We start from the raw sequence: 17,275 nt of genomic DNA, 5'->3' as shown, positions 1-17,275 counted from the left end.
ATTAATAGCGGTAACCTTTGTACTGTATCTGGGCTGAGACTCAGCTGTTGCAGCAGTCTGTCTCTGTCAATCAATGAATGGTTTGCTGTCAGATTTGCTGTCCTTTTCTTTTCTCTCTCTCAGATATCACTCTTTCATTTAGTGTTTTGAATTGACCCTGAACAAGGCAATTCCTTCAACAAACCACGTAATCACCTTAAATCCACAAGCAAAGTCAGTTATATAGAATTACCTTTCAACCCATATCCTACATACTGTCTCTCACATCATGCCAAAAATTGTGCAATGTATATTTTAGGTGCAGCTTATTCAGTCATGTATAGTGAAATTGCCCAGAGCAAATTAGTCCAGCATAAAGGAAAAGTTTAAATCTGATCAATGTCAGGCAAAAACATGGTCGGACAGCTGCTTTGTTTTGGACATAATAACCGACCCAGAGTTATCTTCCATCCTATTGGACAGGTAAGCTAACATTACTGCAAAGCATGTGAAATATATTGTGATGTTGTGTTTTAGTTAGATAACGTTAGCTTGCAGGCTAACATCGTCCAGTTGCTAACCTTATCTGTTGCAAAATGCTATAGTTTTATGGCTTGCCACACTATTTTACCAGCTAACACTAGTACCGGTATTATGTCAAAGTGTTGATTTTAGCCTTTATCACTCCACAGTCCTTTGTTTAAAAAGTTCAGCAGCAAAATTCAAAATTTTAAAACATCATAGTCAGTGATGAATAAGCATAATTGCCAACCTCCAGACATCATAGCCTAAATCGTGAGACCAAACCTAACCAGGTATGGGAATGTTCCACCCAGAAAATGTGTGTCATGTGGGACTGTTTTCTTGGGATCTAGTGAATTTTTGGAATAATTATTAAAATTTTTTGTTAAAATCCAAAAGCATGGGTTTTGCTCCAACATTGGAAGGGACACATAGCAAATGGGGTCCTCCCGAAGAAGATTTAGAGCATTAAACACTTAATTTCCTGCATCCTGGTGAAATGTTTACACCAATTTCTGCCTTTTTGGTGGAAATGTCTTTATTTATTAACAGCCAGGCGGAAAGTGACAAGTCAAAATATAAAAATAGAATAGAAAATAGGGCATTCTGTATTTCTTATGTATACAAAATCTCTCCCAGAGATCTGTGTTCTCTGGCATGTTGAGAAAAAAGTTGTAATATTCCGAGACTCATGTCATCAATAAGAATTCACAATATTTTTTTAAGTCTAGCTCCCCCATACTCTGCTGGGCATTAGCCTGCGTTATTGCCCTGCTGATGTGGTAGTAACCCCTTCAGACCGTCTGAAAGACACAGCGCTGTTGAGACAAACTGAAAAGAAGTGAAAACACTTCTGATCAGGCATAAATCTCTTCACAAATCCATACAAATATTAAATGCAGCTCACAGTCCCAAAGAGAGCAAGTTTATGCCTTTGTTTTTAAAGTTTTATATTGTAAAACTCTACCAGTTACTTACTATTTCTGCATACGCTGGTGTTGCATCAGCTGAGCGAAGTTGATTCGCGCTGAGCCAATGCTATTAGTTATACATTTGTTTTTCACTGCATGAGAAAATTGATGTGTGGCGTGAGAGCATGTGAAAAGTGTCAATTACGTGAGTCTCATGCTCAATGCATGAGAGTTGGCAGCTATGCAATAATGATACAAGTCATGAGCAGACAGCTAAATTAGGATGGATCTGGTGTTGTTTGCTTAGTAATTTTCAATTGAGATTTATTGCTGTTTTACTGATACTCAGGTACACAACTTCTTTGCCAGTCTAAGTTGCCGTAATGTATGCGACCCACATAATATACAATAATGCCACATAGCGGTGCAGGTTAACACCACAGTGGAAGACCCATTCAGTACAGTAATGTAACTTACAACAATCTCATTTATAATATTCAGTCTAGCTCACTAACCATTTTCATTATCATCCAATAGCTATGTTGACATTTCTGAGCCTCTCCGATGAAAGATACAGTTATTGTAAAGCCACAGCCTATCTAATGCCAACGTATTATGTTGGTTAAATGACAATATAATCCAACATAGCCATCAACCAATCATGACTCACCCAAGGTGGCCAGTCAGATTTCAGAGGTCCACCCTAAATATAAACCTGCAAGTTAGTTAGCGTGAGCAGGAATGGCCACCATGGCTAAACGGAAAACGGATGCTTCCTATATTCATACTCTATCTTCAAACATCTTTTTAAGCATTAATGCTTTGGCTTCCACACTAAGCTATTGCTTAAAGGAGCTAAACTACTTTTATAACACTGAGGCATTAAGACATCACAGCTGCCAAACTTACATAACTTCTGAAGTAGGTAACAAAGTAATATGCTGTTAATGTTGCTAATGACTGACAAAAGCAACTGTGCTATGATAAGTCACAGGTTAATGGAACAGTAGCTCTTTTTCCATACCTACCTAACTGATGTTGTTAGATGAAAGTCTTGATTGTGCCAACCAGGATGACTTTGAGCTTTGCCAGGACTGTGGTCCTCTTGAAGGCAGCTACTGATGACAGGAAAATGGATGTCTGGTGTGATGAGTCCTGGGTCCAGCTGCACCACCATGATTTCAGTCAGACTGCTATGTGAAAAACATGAAGTGATGGTGCAATCAGACAGGGCTACACCTGTACATGGTGGAGTTCTTCTTGTTAAAAGACATTCGTAAATACAGATATTGTTTGGGCATTTTTTACCTTAAACAGACAGGTCACTTTAGTTCACCCTATCCTTTCCCTGCTGTCTTGCAAACAAGTCTTGTAGACCCTGAATATTAAATGCATTATCTTTTTGTTTAACATTTTACATTGGCACTATTTATTTTGTTTGTGATTCAGTTAAATAAAGTAGGATGTAGCACCACATACTCACCCGACCCTGTGCTGCCCCTCCCAGTGCAGATCCCTTAAGGGGCTCGGTATCTGTTTGGCGTCCAGGCAGCCAGAGGGACTGTCAGCTGTAGGATCTCACCTCTAATCCTCCATAAAACACTGGCTGAAAACATAAACAGCTGCCTGCCTGATCTGCTTCACCCTGTCTCGCTGCTGAAAATGTTCCAAAGCGGAGAGCCAAAAAGCAAGGACATGGATGGACAGGCTGGAGGCCTTGTGATCATTCCTACTAAAAGATAAAAAATACATCTGAAAGTTTAAATTGACTGGATTCCATTCAAATGATAGTATATAGTGATTGATTACTTACTGCACTTACAAAATCAGTGCTGAACAGGATGGAGCACATCCCAGCTATACCCCTCACTGTATAAAAGCAATGTATTCCTAGGATGATTGGCACAGAAAATCAGTCATTCATGAGGTCACACTAGTGCAGCAATAGTTACAAATAGTCAATATAAATGTAATGTCTAAATATACCAGCCAAAACATGACTGAGAGAATTAACAGGAACAACACTTATATCAGTTCAAGCCGTCTAGCCATGGTGGTTATTTTTTCCCCATGACTGTGTCTTCTGTGTATGGTTCAATTCAATTCAAGTGAGTCCTTATCTCCCTGGCTACTATCAGGTTGAAAATGCCACTGATGGTGTGACCAGTAAACAAACACAGTTTGTGTGGTCTATGCAGCGGAAGGCAGTGGGGTCAGGCATGATACCAAACAAAAGGTTTATTAATATCTATCACACCCATAGTATTAATAAACTGCACACATGCTTAATACCAAAACGATGAGAGAACAATGGTGAATGCAGCTTTCTATTTTCACTGTCTAGGAGTGGACTGAGACTTTATTTTACTCCTAGCATAGTGGTAACTGAAAAAAGTCTTTAATATATATAGTTTCTCACAAAAGTGAGTACACTCCTCACATTTCTGTAAACATTTGATTATATGTTTTCATGTGACAACACTGAAAAAATGACACTTGCTACAATGTAAGTAGTGAGTGTACAGCTTGTATAACAGTGTAAATCTGCTGTCCCCTCAAAATAGCAAATTACTCAGCCATTAATGTCTAAGCCGCTGGTAATAGTGAGTACATCCTAGTGTTGGGTATCGTTTAAAATTTTACGATACCAGTAGCAAAACCAGTACCCTTAAAATGAGTACTTCATTTGATACCTGGTATAAAATGCCACTTGTTGAAGCCATAGTAGTTGATTGGGAGCCTATTATTATTTTTATTGTTGATATGGACAAGCAAGGTTATTTTTATTTATTTATTTTTATTTATTTTAAATAACTGTTCTTTTATTGCTGAGTCGCAAACCTCCTCCAAAAACAACAGTCACAAGTATAAAACGATTAGGAAGTCTGTTTAAACAAGTCTTAACTACACTTAGCTACACTAAAGACTCACAAACAGAGGAAAAGAGAGGCTGCACGTCCAGCTGATCAAACCAACTACACCTGAAGCAGCACAGTGCAGCCGCAGCCGTGAGCAGTGAGTAAAATCAGCTGATTGCTGCTGCGCCACAAAAGCGATGTGAATAGCAAATAAAAATGTACAGAGAAGTGTTAAATGATACCAGAAGATGAAACCAACCAGCCAAGCCAAGCTTGTGGTGATAAACTTGCAACAGTGACGAACATGCCTGAGACCGCAGCCGAAGGTGAGCGGCTGCAGGACTCGCGCGTGCAGGCCTTTATCTTTGGGCATGTGTTTGGGTATGTGTTTGCATGTTTAGCTGCAAGCAAAACATAAATAGTAATTTTTTGCCGCGATCTGGTTACAAAAAGTACCGAATGAAGTACTGGTTTGACTGGAGACGTTTCGATTCTACTAGATACAGGATACCATAAAGGTATCGAGTATCGATACCCATCCTAGTACACCCCTAAGTGAAAATGTCTAAATTGGGCCATTTTCCTCCCCGGTGTCATGACTCGTTAGTGTTAAAAGGTCTCAGGTGTGAATGGGAGCAGGTGTGTTAAATTTGGTGTTATCGCTCTCACACTCCCTCATACTGGTCACTGGAAGTTCAACATGGCACCTCTCTCTGAGGATCTGAAAAAACGATTTGTTGCTCTACATAAAGATGGCCTAGGCTATAAGAAGATTGCCAAGACCCTGAAACTGAGCTGCAGCACGTGGCTAAGACCATACAGCACTTCAACAGGACAGGTTCCACTCAGAACAGAGGTTATCGAACATGTCCAGAGGTTGTCTTTGTGAAATAGACGATGAGTGCTGCCAGCTTTGCTGCAGAGGTTAAGCAGGTGGGGGGTCAGCCTGTCAGTGCTCAGACCATACGCTGCACACTGCATGAAATTGGTCTGCATGATCTGTCTAAAGATGATGCACAAGAAAGCCCATAAACAGTTTGCTGAAGACAAGAAGGCTAAGGACATGGATCACTGGAACCATGTGCTGTGGTCTGACGAGACCAAGATAAACTTATTTGGTTCAGATGGTGTCATGTGTGTGTGGCAGAAACCAGGTGAGGAGTACCAAGACAAGTGTGTCTTGCCTACAATCAAGCATGGTGGTGCGAGTGTCCTGGTCTGGGGCTGCATGAGTGCCTGGGGAGCTACAGTTCATTGAGGGAACCATGAATGCCAACATGTACTGTGACATACTGAAGCTGAGCATGATCCCCTCCTTCAGAGACTGGGCCACAGGGCAGTATTCCAACATGGTAACGACCCCAAACACACCTCCAAGATGACCACTGCCTTGCTAAAGAAGCTGAGTGAGCTAAAGGTGATGGACTGGCCAAGCATGTCTCCAGACCTAAACACTATTGAGCATCTGTGGGGCATCCTTAAACGGAGAGGAGCGCAAGGTCTCTAACATCCACCAGCTCTGTGATGTAGTCCTGGAGGAGTGGAAGAGGTGAACTCCATGTCCAAGAGGCAGTGCTGGAAAATAATGGTGGCCACACAAAATATTGACACTGTGACAGTTGAAAATGTCCAATTTGGACATTTTCAGTTATATAGGGTATACTCACTTCTGTGGCTGTGTGATGTGTTATTTTGAGGGGGCAGGAAATGTTCACTGTTATAGAAGCTGTACACTCACTACTTTACTTAGTACTAAAGTGTCATTTCTTCAGTGTTGTCACATGAAAACATATAATCAAATATTTACAAAAATGTGAGGGGTGTACTCACTATTGTGAGATACTGTACAGCGGCATGTCTGGACATAAATGTAGCTGCCTGATCCCAGGCCTTGTCCTCAAGTGTTAATGTTTGAAACAGCGGCTGTGTAAGTGATCTGGCTGCAGACAATTTTAAGTTGTCATCGCTCAGTCTTCATTTCTTTGAAGTGTGTCCATTTGTGTCAGCTTTATTTCATAGGCCCATAGGGCTACATACAGGAGGTCATGACGGAGCTGTTACTGATGTGTCAGCAGTGGTTGCTGACAGGATGCCAACCACATGTAGCTTGATCCGCCCTCACTATTTAAATTACACCTAAAGCCTGGCTGTACTAAGCATGTCTTAAGAGACAAGTGCTAATTTAGAAGTATCACCCAACCACTTCTACTCCTACTATCATCCTATCCTACTATCATTAAGGGATGCGTGATCTGAAAGACAATTAGGACCTGGTGACAGGTCTACCTACTATTTGCCACACTCATAGAAATTTTAAAAACTTCTGATCAAGCGACTGTAGAAATAAAGTTTGACATGGTATTGTTTTGCTACTGGAGCTTCTCTGTACTGAAGTAATACATAATAGTACCATGAAATGCACAGCAATATAAGGACATTGCAAATAACCCCAGTAGCAATGAACTGAGAAATAAATATACTCCAGGGTGCTTACAAACAGACACGACAGAAGGATGACAGGATATAGACATCCACAGATTGAAAGATAGAGGCTAGATTTAATTACAGCCTGTAATTTATGAGAGTGTCTTTGTTTCTGGTTCAGCATTGTGTGGATCTGTGTTTAAGCAGAAATGATGGTCTATCGTTGTGTATGTATCTGACTTAATGGCAGTTGGTGACCCCTGAATACAAAAGTTGTTGCAAAAATACAAAATGTTTAAATTATTGTTCTTCATATTTTTCTATACTAGATATTGACAGAGATGGGGACAGCGACATCACCTCACTACAAGTCCTGACCTGCATGCTTTTATTTGACATCATTTTTACATCCCAAAAACAAGTTTAAGAAGCACATTTTTATCAAAGAGGAAAGTCTTAAGCCTACTCTTAAATGTAGAGATGGTGTCTGCCTCCTAAACCCAAACTGGGACCTGATTCCACAGGAGAGGAGCTTGATAGCTGAAGGCTCTTGCTCCTATTCTACTTTTAGAGACTCTGGGAACCAAAAGGAACCCTGCATTCTGGGAGCTCAGTGCTCTAGTGGTGTAATAAGGTACCATGAGCTCTTTAAGATAAGATGATGCCTGACCATTAAGGGTAGGTGAGAAGAAGGATATGATCAGAAAATCGCAGGTCAAACAGATTTTAACATTCTTAGGGCGTGCTTGAAGTTTAGCTCATTGATCATTTCATCTGGCTTGATCGATAGTTATAATTGGGAATCATCTGTATTACAATAAAAGTATATGAAGTGTTACCTAATATTATTGTCTAAAGGAAGCTTATGTGAGGTGAATAGGATTGGTCCAAGCACAGAACCTTGTAGAACTTTGTGAAGACCCTACAGCAGGGGTTGGCAAATAAGTCTGGCATTGGGCCAAATTGTTTTCAAGTCATTAGATGGTGGGCCAGAACATAGTCAATTTATTATTTATAATCTGCCATTTACTGTGTACTTGTCAGTAGTGCACAAGACTTTTGTTCAAAGGGTTGTAAGTTGAATCCCTTCTTGTTGCTAGTGTTTTTTTCTCCCTTTTCAACAAATTCATTATGAAGAGATCGTTTTACATGGTCACATTAAGCATATGCAGGAGTGTGTTCCCCCCCGTGATTGGGCCACATCATCCTATCGATGCTTATTTTCATTTCCCCAGTATCTCCAGGCAGAGAAAATTCCTGCATTTCTCATTCAGGAGAATCCAATCTCACGTTTTGCTTTTTCAGAGGTGTGTCAAGCAAGCCAGAGACATTTTTTCAAAAGCTCTCAATTAAACGCAACATAAAGTACTGCTGCAAAGACATTCTCGCGCGTTTATTTTGTACGCACAATCACTTAAGAGGAAGTGATTATGTGAGTAACTTTTTTGCTGTTATGACTGAGATCATAGTTTCAGCACCAGCCGCTATAATGTTTTGTTGTTTTTTTCTCGCTATCAAAGGCCGGCTGGGGGACCAGCTTTGGCCCACGGGCCGCCTATTGGCGACCACTGCCCTTCAGTTTCAGAAATGCTTGATCATGGCATAGCTACCATTTAAGGTTGAAACAACAACAAACAATCTGCCAACAACTGACTGAACTGTAGTGGAGAAAGGAGTCAATAAGTTAACACTATAACATTTTATTCAGTAAAGTCCACTCATTCAGCATTTACCAGACTTGATTTTCTTTAATGAATGATGGAGTGCTGGAATCCTTCTGTATGTTACTCTTGATTTTTTAATAAATTTATTCAGCTATAACTTGACGGGGACAAAATGCTGATGGCAATAACTGAAGATGAAAATATGGATAAAACAGAATATTTGTGGACCTAGTCTCACCAATAATAATTATTTTTTTGCAGTTGAAAATGCCTCGGTTTAAACAAACTGTAAATATCCTCCATATCCAGTGGTTCTGCACAAACCCTTCATTGTTACATTTATTAATATGTTTTGATATATATACACATGTTTTTTTAACATAGTCAAATTAGTTTAAATGTATTGTTGCACTCTGCCCCGCTTTACTCGTCCCCACAGGTAATAAATAGAAACTGATTTCTGTCTACAAACAGTCCTCTCTTGGAAAAAGAATTTAGCAGAAGAGATGACAGAAAAAAAGTGTGTTAGAACTAGAGATAGAGAAGCTATGTTTGGGTGAGTCATAGATGAGTTATGCAAGAGAAAGTTCCTGGCGCTGCTCCCGAAAAATCACATTATTTGCTTGTGAGCAGAGAGGGGGGCCAGACCTGTCAAGTGATGAAAGTGATGGCGATTATCACAATGTGTGAGGATAAAGGGGTATGTGTGGGAGTGGGGTACCTGTTGATGTCTGTCTGTCTGTGTGTGTGTGTGTGTGTGTGTGTGTGTGTGTGTGTGTGTGTGTGTGTGTGAGAGAGAGAGAGAGAGCAGGTCAGGGTGGTGCCCTTGGCCTTGTAAGGCAGGGTTATTTGGGGTTATATATTTGATCCCTGCCTCCCCTGCAGGTCTAGCCACTGCTTCCTCTTCACCTGGCCTTTGTAAGTCTGCACAATGAGTTGTATTTTGTATTCATGCCGGTTTTCATTTTGTGTTTTTACATTTTCTAAACTAAATGTAAATGGATTTAAACATGATGTAATTCAAAACTACAGAGGTCATGAGAATGTACAGTTTTTAAAAATTTTAATGATCTGTACATGTTTAACTAGGTGTATGCTCTTACTATTTATTGTCACTTATAGATTATACTTTATTGGTGCTTGCATATTTTTCCTCAAATATAAGTCGCTTTGGATAAAAGCATCTTCCAAACGAGTAAATGTACTGTAAATGTGTATGCCACACCAAATAATATTGTTATAAGATATATTGAACTAAGGTTTAACTAATTATCCAAAATGCTTACAAAAAACAAGACACCTAATGTTTCCGCAAATGTTGATGTGAACTATAACATGTTACAATAACCTTGAAATATTTAACTTATAGTTTGCTCTGCCCACTTCAGGTGGATCACTGATTTATACTCTGAGCTTATCTGTCATCTGAGTTGAACCCACCGGTAAATTCTTCTTCCTATTTGAAATAATAATATGACTGTGTTTTCTGTAGAAGAAAGGTAATTTGTAAATCTTTCAAATCAAAATACTACTGAAAGAGTGATAAACCAACATTTGAACTGATATGGTAATGCCTATGTTAAGGTAAAGTATCAGATATAGACAGTGGAGCCTTCACTATTAACTGTGTGTATATTATTGCAGCAATGGGGGATGCAGAGATGGCTGTGTTTGGGGTGGCTGCCCCGTACCTGAGGAAGTCGGACAAGGAGCGTATGGAGGCTTCAACACGTCCTTTCGACATAAAGAAGGAATGCTTTGTCCCAGATCCAGTGGAAGAGTTTGTGAAGGCAACCATCACCAGCCGAGATGGAGACAAGGTCACAGTAGAGACGCAATATGGAAAGGTCAGTCATTACATTTTACCATTCAGACCTTTAGTGTTCTTATAATAGTTGCAATGATAGAATTACTATAAATCTAAAGCCTCAGCTTAACATATCAGCATGTACAAAAATAAGTGTAAGCACAATATTGAAAATGTAAATTGGTAGAGGTAAAAGACTATATCAGACAAATCTATGTGAATTAATTAATTCACAATGAAAAGGGTTTGCCTTTACCTGCTAGCATGCCAAAACATAAGCACTCTAAAATCCAGAGACACTTCAGTGCACTTGAAACCAACCTGTCCAGAATAGTAACAAAAATCCATTCAGTCATTTTGATTTACTCAGTCAGTCCAATCACCACAGTCAGTTAGATCAGCACAGGAAACATATTAGATGTGAGCTTCACTGTCTACGTGAGAGTCCTTGTCTAGGAGCAAGTGATAATCTGAGTGTTAATATATGTGTGATTTCAAGCATCTATCCTTGAGTGAGTGTAAATACAAATGGGAGCCTGATCACTAACTGCAAATAAAGTGTCTCCAGTCTACAGTGAGCAGCTGAGTGATGAAAGGCAATAACAATGCGTGGCATGCTTTCTAATGTTACACAACCAATTGATGATAAAAGAGTAGCACATGCAGGCAACAAACACAGAAACTGTCTGTATGTGACTATTACATATTAATCAGGAAACTGCATTGTTTTTATTAGACAGTGACTGTCAAAGAATCCCAGATTCTGCAACAGAATCCTCCGAAGTTTGACAAGATTGAAGACATGGCCATGTTGACCTTCCTCCATGAACCTGCTGTGCTGTTTAACCTCAAAGAACGCTATGCAGCATGGATGATCTATGTGAGTAGCCTCCAATCCAGTAAACAAGACTAAACTGTAGTGTGCACCACGCAAAGCATAGTTCATTTTGGTTTGGTTCCACAAACTCAAACTATGTTGAACAAGGCTTGTGGTGAAACAGTACTTTTATATTGTGGGTAATAATAATTTTCTCTTTAAGATAAAAACAAAATACATGTACTGAAAGTCACAGGTACACAAATCTCAATCAGGAATGACAGAATACAGTGTCCAAAACCTGAACTCTAATAGTCGTTTATTTTTGAATCATAGACCTACTCTGGGCTCTTCTGTGTGACTGTCAACCCCTACAAGTGGCTGCCAGTCTACAACCAAGAAGTGGTTGTTGCCTATAGAGGAAAGAAGAGGAGTGAAGCTCCTCCTCACATCTTCTCCATCTCTGACAATGCCTACCAGTACATGCTGGCAGGTAAAAAATAATAAGACAGATACTGTTTTGGGTAACATTTGTTACATAACAATGCTGTATCCTAAAACTAACAAAACTGTACTCTGCAAACTTGTTTTTCTAGACCGCGAAAACCAGTCAATTCTGATCACGTATGTAATATCTTATAAGTTAAAAGCATCTATAACACTGCTCTGAAATAAAATCTTATTCTGCATTATGCCATTCTAAGTACTGATCATTGACTTTGCAATTACAGTGGAGAATCTGGTGCCGGAAAGACTGTCAACACAAAGCGAGTCATCCAGTATTTTGCAAGTATTGCAGCTGGAGGCATAAAGAAAGACGCCGTTGCAAAAGACAAGGTAAACAGTATGCTCTGTCAAATGTGTGAGTTACAACAAAGAGATGAGATGGAAAAGATTTGCCTTACTTGCCAAGTTAAATTCCGAGTATAAAGAGACAAATCAAACCAAAAAAATCACAAATTAAACAACTGTTTAAACCCCTTTCACGTTTTCCCCTTTTAATTATAGGTTGAGATTTTTCAAACTTCAAAAAACTGAAAACATATCACTTGATGCCACCAGAGGCTGCTAAAGTCTCTTTATGGCTTTAAACATTAACTACAGATTAAACATACGTAACGGTCCTCTTTAACAGGGTACCCTGGAGGATCAAATCATTCAGGCTAACCCTGCTCTGGAGGCCTTTGGTAATGCCAAGACCATCAGGAATGACAACTCCTCCAGATTTGTGAGTGTGTAATCTTTGTGTGACTGAATTGTGAATATTATATATTAATTTCCCATGAAAACTCAACCAGTAGCAGATCTCAAAATTATAAACGCTACACTTTTGTTTTTGCCCCCATTCATCATGAGCTAAACTCAAAGATCTAAGACTTTCTCTATGTACACAAAATGCCTATATCTCTCAAATAAAGTTCACAAATCTGTCAAAATCTGTGTTAGTGAGTACTTCTCCTTTGCAGAGATAATCCATCCACCTCACAGGTGTGACATACAGTATCAAGATGCTGGTGTCGTGAGGCCGGTTGGATGTACTGCCAAATTCTCTCAAACGCCTTTGGAGACGGCTTAAGGTAGAGAAGTGAACATTCAGTTCACGGGCAACAGCTCTGGTGGACATTCCTGCAGTCAGCATGCTAGTTGCACGCTCCCTCAAAACTTGCGATATCTGTGGCATTGTGCTGTGTGAAGGAACATTTTCGAATGGCCTTTTGTTGTGGCACACCTGTGCAATACCCATGTTGTCTGATCAGCATTTTGATATGCCACACCTGTGAGGTGGATGGATTATCTTGGCAAAGGAGATTTTGACAGATTTGTGAACAGTATTTCAGAGAAACAGGCCTTTTGTGTACATAATGCACATAATTTTGTTGAGTGTAAATACAAACTTTATCCTTTCAGGGCAAATTCATCCGAATTCATTTTGATGTCAGGGGAAAGTTAGCTTCTGCTGATATTGAAACATGTAAGATCAAACCCCTTTATCCTACTTACAGCAATTATGTTTGTGTTATATAACAAAATTAATGGATTTGACATGTGACAGTATTTTCACTCTTGTACGTGTCACTTGTCAGACCTTCTGGAAAAGTCTCGTGTGATCTTCCAGCTCAAAGCTGAGAGAGATTACCACATTTTCTACCAGATTCTGTCCAACAAGAAGCCTGAAATCCTGGGTTAGTACTTGGCTGTGAGTCATTGTGTCTCAGTGGTGTTAGCCACCACAGAAAAAAAGTGAAAAAAACAAAACAAAACATGGTATTGGCTTTGTATTGCAGTGGTGTCCATCTGTCTAATCTTGTCTCACCCTGTCTCCATGTTCTCCAGAGATGCTGCTGATCACAAATAATCCCTATGACTACGCCTTCATCTCTCAGGGGGAAACCCAAGTGGCTTCCATTGATGATGCAGAAGAACTGATGGCAACAGATGTCAGTCTCTTACTTATTCCACTTCTTACAATGTTACATGAAACCCTCATCAAAATGAAAACAGACCTCTGTAAAAACATCGCAGGGGAGCTGTGTTGGTGGGGGCGTGTTTTTTCTAATTCACTCGTGAGACAATGAAAAACGATCCAGGAAGTCCAATTGAAGTAAGATTAATGAGTTTAAAGAGTTATCAGACACCAAAACACTGCGCAACAGTAGTGGAGCAGAGTAGTAAGCAACTCTGTGCTTCATTAAAACAAATGCGATTGGCTCTCACCTGGTTGTCACTCACATTGCATCAGCGGACATTTGCATACCCTGTAGTGCAGTTGTGTCTAGATGGTAACCTTAAAACTCTATGCTATGTAAATGTAAGTGTGGCACTGATAATACAGTGACATAATGATGCCATGCCATACATTTTACATTATATTACTTTATTATATATATACTTTAGCACATAAATAATTTAGATTTCCTTCACCCAAATGTGTAAGTAGTAGTAGTAATGAGTATATCTTCCATTGCTAGCATAAAGTAAAGGGCTACTGTGCTGAATTAAGTGTGCATGTGTAAGAGTTTTGCAAGTCTAGTTTTGCCATCTAGACACGCCCCTGAAGTGCAGCTGGGTGCACTGCCAGGTCCTTTCGCTTTTGAGTCCCAGCTTTTGAGTCTGTATGTGTGAACGTCCATGAAGTTATCATGTTGTTCTCCGCAGAGTGCCTTTGATGTGTTGGGCTTTACTCAAGAGGAAAAGAACTCTGTATACAAGCTGACTGGTGCCATCATGCATCATGGCAACATGAAGTTCAAGACCAAGCAGCGAGAGGAGCAGGCAGAGGCTGATGGCACCGAAGGTTAAAGATGTTGTGTTTGTTGGTTAGGTTGGCTCAGAATCATCAAAGAGATACAATGGCCTAAATAGGCAGTTTTATAGCATTCACTTTCCTTTTTTAGATGCTGACAAAGTAGCATACCTGATGGGCCTGAACTCTGCTGACCTGATCAAAGGTCTCTGTCACCCAAGAGTCAAAGTAGGAAATGAGTGGGTCACCAAGGGACAAAATGTTGCTCAGGTAAGAAACAAGTCAACTTAAGGGTCATTTCCCAATACAGGAACACATTATGTTTTCTAAACGACTACTTCTGCAGAGGCTGAAAGGTTGCATGAAAACACTGCACAAAATTCAGTTTAATTATTTGTATGCTTATTAAATATATTGCCTTTTCTACAGGTGAACTATGCTGTTGGAGCTCTATCCAAGGCTGTTTATGAGAAGATGTTCCTGTGGATGGTAATGAGAATCAACCAGTCCTTGGAGACCAAACAGCCTCGCCAGTACTTCATTGGTGTTCTGGACATCGCTGGATTTGAGATATTTGAGGTAAGTGATCTCATTAGCACACAATTAACCAGCTATCTGTGAATATAAAATGGGTGGACAATCTCAATTTTTTTTCTCTTTACAGTTCAACACCTTTGAGCAGCTGTGCATCAACTTCACCAATGAAAAACTGCAGCAGTTTTTCAACCACCACATGTTTGTGCTGGAGCAGGAAGAGTACAAAAAAGAGGGCATTGAATGGACTTTCATAGATTTTGGGATGGACTTGCAGGCCTGTATAGACCTGATTGAAAAGGTGAGAGACTGGACTAATACATGTTCAGCCATACAGGATAATATCATATGAGTGATTAAAAAGATTGTGATTGATTTAAAAAAACATATTTTTGTCCATCAGCCCATGGGTATCATGTCCATCCTTGAAGAGGAGTGTATGTTCCCCAAAGCCAGTGACACCACCTTTAAAGCTAAGCTCTATGACAACCATCTGGGGAAATCTGCCAACTTCCAGAAGCCCAGAATTGTCAAAGGGAAACCAGAGGCCCATTTTGCCCTGATGCACTATGCTGGAACTGTTGATTATAATATCAACAACTGGCTGGTGAAGAACAAAGATCCCCTGAATGAGACTGTTGTTGCACTGTATCAGAAATCTACTCTTAAACTGCTCGCTACCCTCTTTGCAAATTACGCTGGAGCTGATTCAGGTACCCTGGTGTAAATACCTTTTTGGAGATTACAATGTTGCTTTTTCTGTCTAGCTCTAAGGTTACACAACTGTTTTCTGAACAGTATGGCTGAAGCTACTGAAGGCAAAAAAGAGAAGAAGAAGAAGGGATCATCATTTCAGACTGTGTCCGCTCTTCATAGGGTATTGTAAATTATTGTATATAGTTATCCTATAATGTCATATTTCATATGATGCTGAATGAGTTTTTATAAATGTATGATTCATTATATTAAAAGGAGAACCTGAACAAGCTGATGACCAACTTGAGGTCTACTCACCCTCACTTTGTACGCTGCATCATCCCCAATGAGACCAAGACTCCTGGGGCCATGGAGAATCCTCTGGTGATGCACCAGCTGCGCTGTAACGGTGTGCTGGAAGGAATCAGGATCTGCAGAAAGGGCTTCCCCAACAGGATCCTCTATGGAGATTTCAAACAGAGGTGTTGTTTAATTTAAGTCAGATCCTTTATAAATCCAAACAGAAATTTAATATCATTCTCCAAGATGTTTTTTGGTTTTGTTTTTATAGATATCGCATCCTGAATCCTGCTGCTATCCCTGATGGTCAGTTCATTGACAGCAGGAAGGGAGCTGAGAAACTTCTTGGGTCTCTGGATATTGATCATAATCAGTACAAGTTTGGACACACCAAGGTATCATCTTAAGTTGTTCAGATATAGAAAAAAGTAAAACATTTCCGTACAAGATGAAAAAATGGCAAGAAAGTAAAATACCCATCGGTGTTATTAGGTGTTCTTCAAGGCTGGATTGTTGGGTCTGCTAGAGGAGATGAGAGATGAGCGTCTCTCCAAAATCATCACTGCTATTCAAGCCAGATCCCGTGGTCTTTTGTCTCGTATTGAGTATCAGAAGATGGTGGAACGCAGGTATCTCTTGTGTCCAGCTAACACTGGTCCTTAAAGGTTCAAATATTATTGGTTTGTGATTTGTATATTTAACTAAAGCCTTCCATTTTGTTTTAATTTATTTTAGAGATGCATTATTAGTGATCCAATGGAATGTCCGTTCATTCATGGGGGTCAAGAACTGGCCCTGGATGAAGCTGTACTTCAAGATCAAACCTCTGTTGAGATCTGCTGAGGCAGAAAAGGAGATGGCAAACATGAAGGAAGAATTCCTCAAGTTGAAAGAGGCTTACGCAAAATCTGAAGCACGAAGGAAAGAACTAGAGGAGAAAATGGTCACTCTTCTCCAAGAGAAGAATGACCTGCAGCTCCAAGTTCAAGCGGTGAGAATGGCACTATACTATATTTTCCTTTGAACATGTAAGTAAGGTATGTGCTCATGAGATTAAATGTTTGTCAGGAGCAAGATAATCTCTGTGATGCTGAAGAAAGATGTGAGGGGCTGATAAGAGCAAGATTCAGCTGGAGGCAAAAATCAAAGAGCTGACGGAAAGGCTGGAGGATGAGGAGGAGATGAATGCTGAACTGACCGGTAAGAAGAGGAAGCTGGAGGATGAGTGCTCGGAGCTGAAGAAAGACATTGATGACTTAGAGTTAACTCTGGCTAAAGTGGAGAAAGAGAAGCATGCCACTGAGAACAAGGTATGGCATCTAACTTAACAATTGGCTTCAACACAGGTCATCAACTTAATGAGGCACACAGTAATTCATGTTTTTATTGTTCACAGGTGAAGAACCTGGTCGAGGAGATGGCTGCTCTTGATGAAATCATCGCAAAGTTGACCAAGGAAAAGAAAGCCTTACAGGAAGCTCATCAGCAAACTGGATGATCTGCAGAGTGAAGAAGACAA

The 17,275-nt window shown here is 39.9% G+C and overlaps 1 pseudogene; it reads left to right on the top strand.

The window, feature by feature from the left end:
• The first annotated feature begins 9,234 nt into the window (after positions 1–9,234).
• Positions 9,235–17,272, top strand: LOC119898433 (annotated as a pseudogene).
• Positions 17,273–17,275: the final 3 nt, after the last annotated feature.

The sequence above is a fragment of the Micropterus salmoides genome, unplaced genomic scaffold (assembly GCF_014851395.1).
Source record: "Micropterus salmoides isolate LMB-PRFRI ecotype aquatic unplaced genomic scaffold, ASM1485139v1 Ms_hic_scaffold_1118, whole genome shotgun sequence".
Lineage (NCBI taxonomy): Eukaryota > Metazoa > Chordata > Actinopteri > Centrarchiformes > Centrarchidae > Micropterus > Micropterus salmoides.
This window is presented reverse-complemented; position numbering and strand designations above follow the sequence as displayed.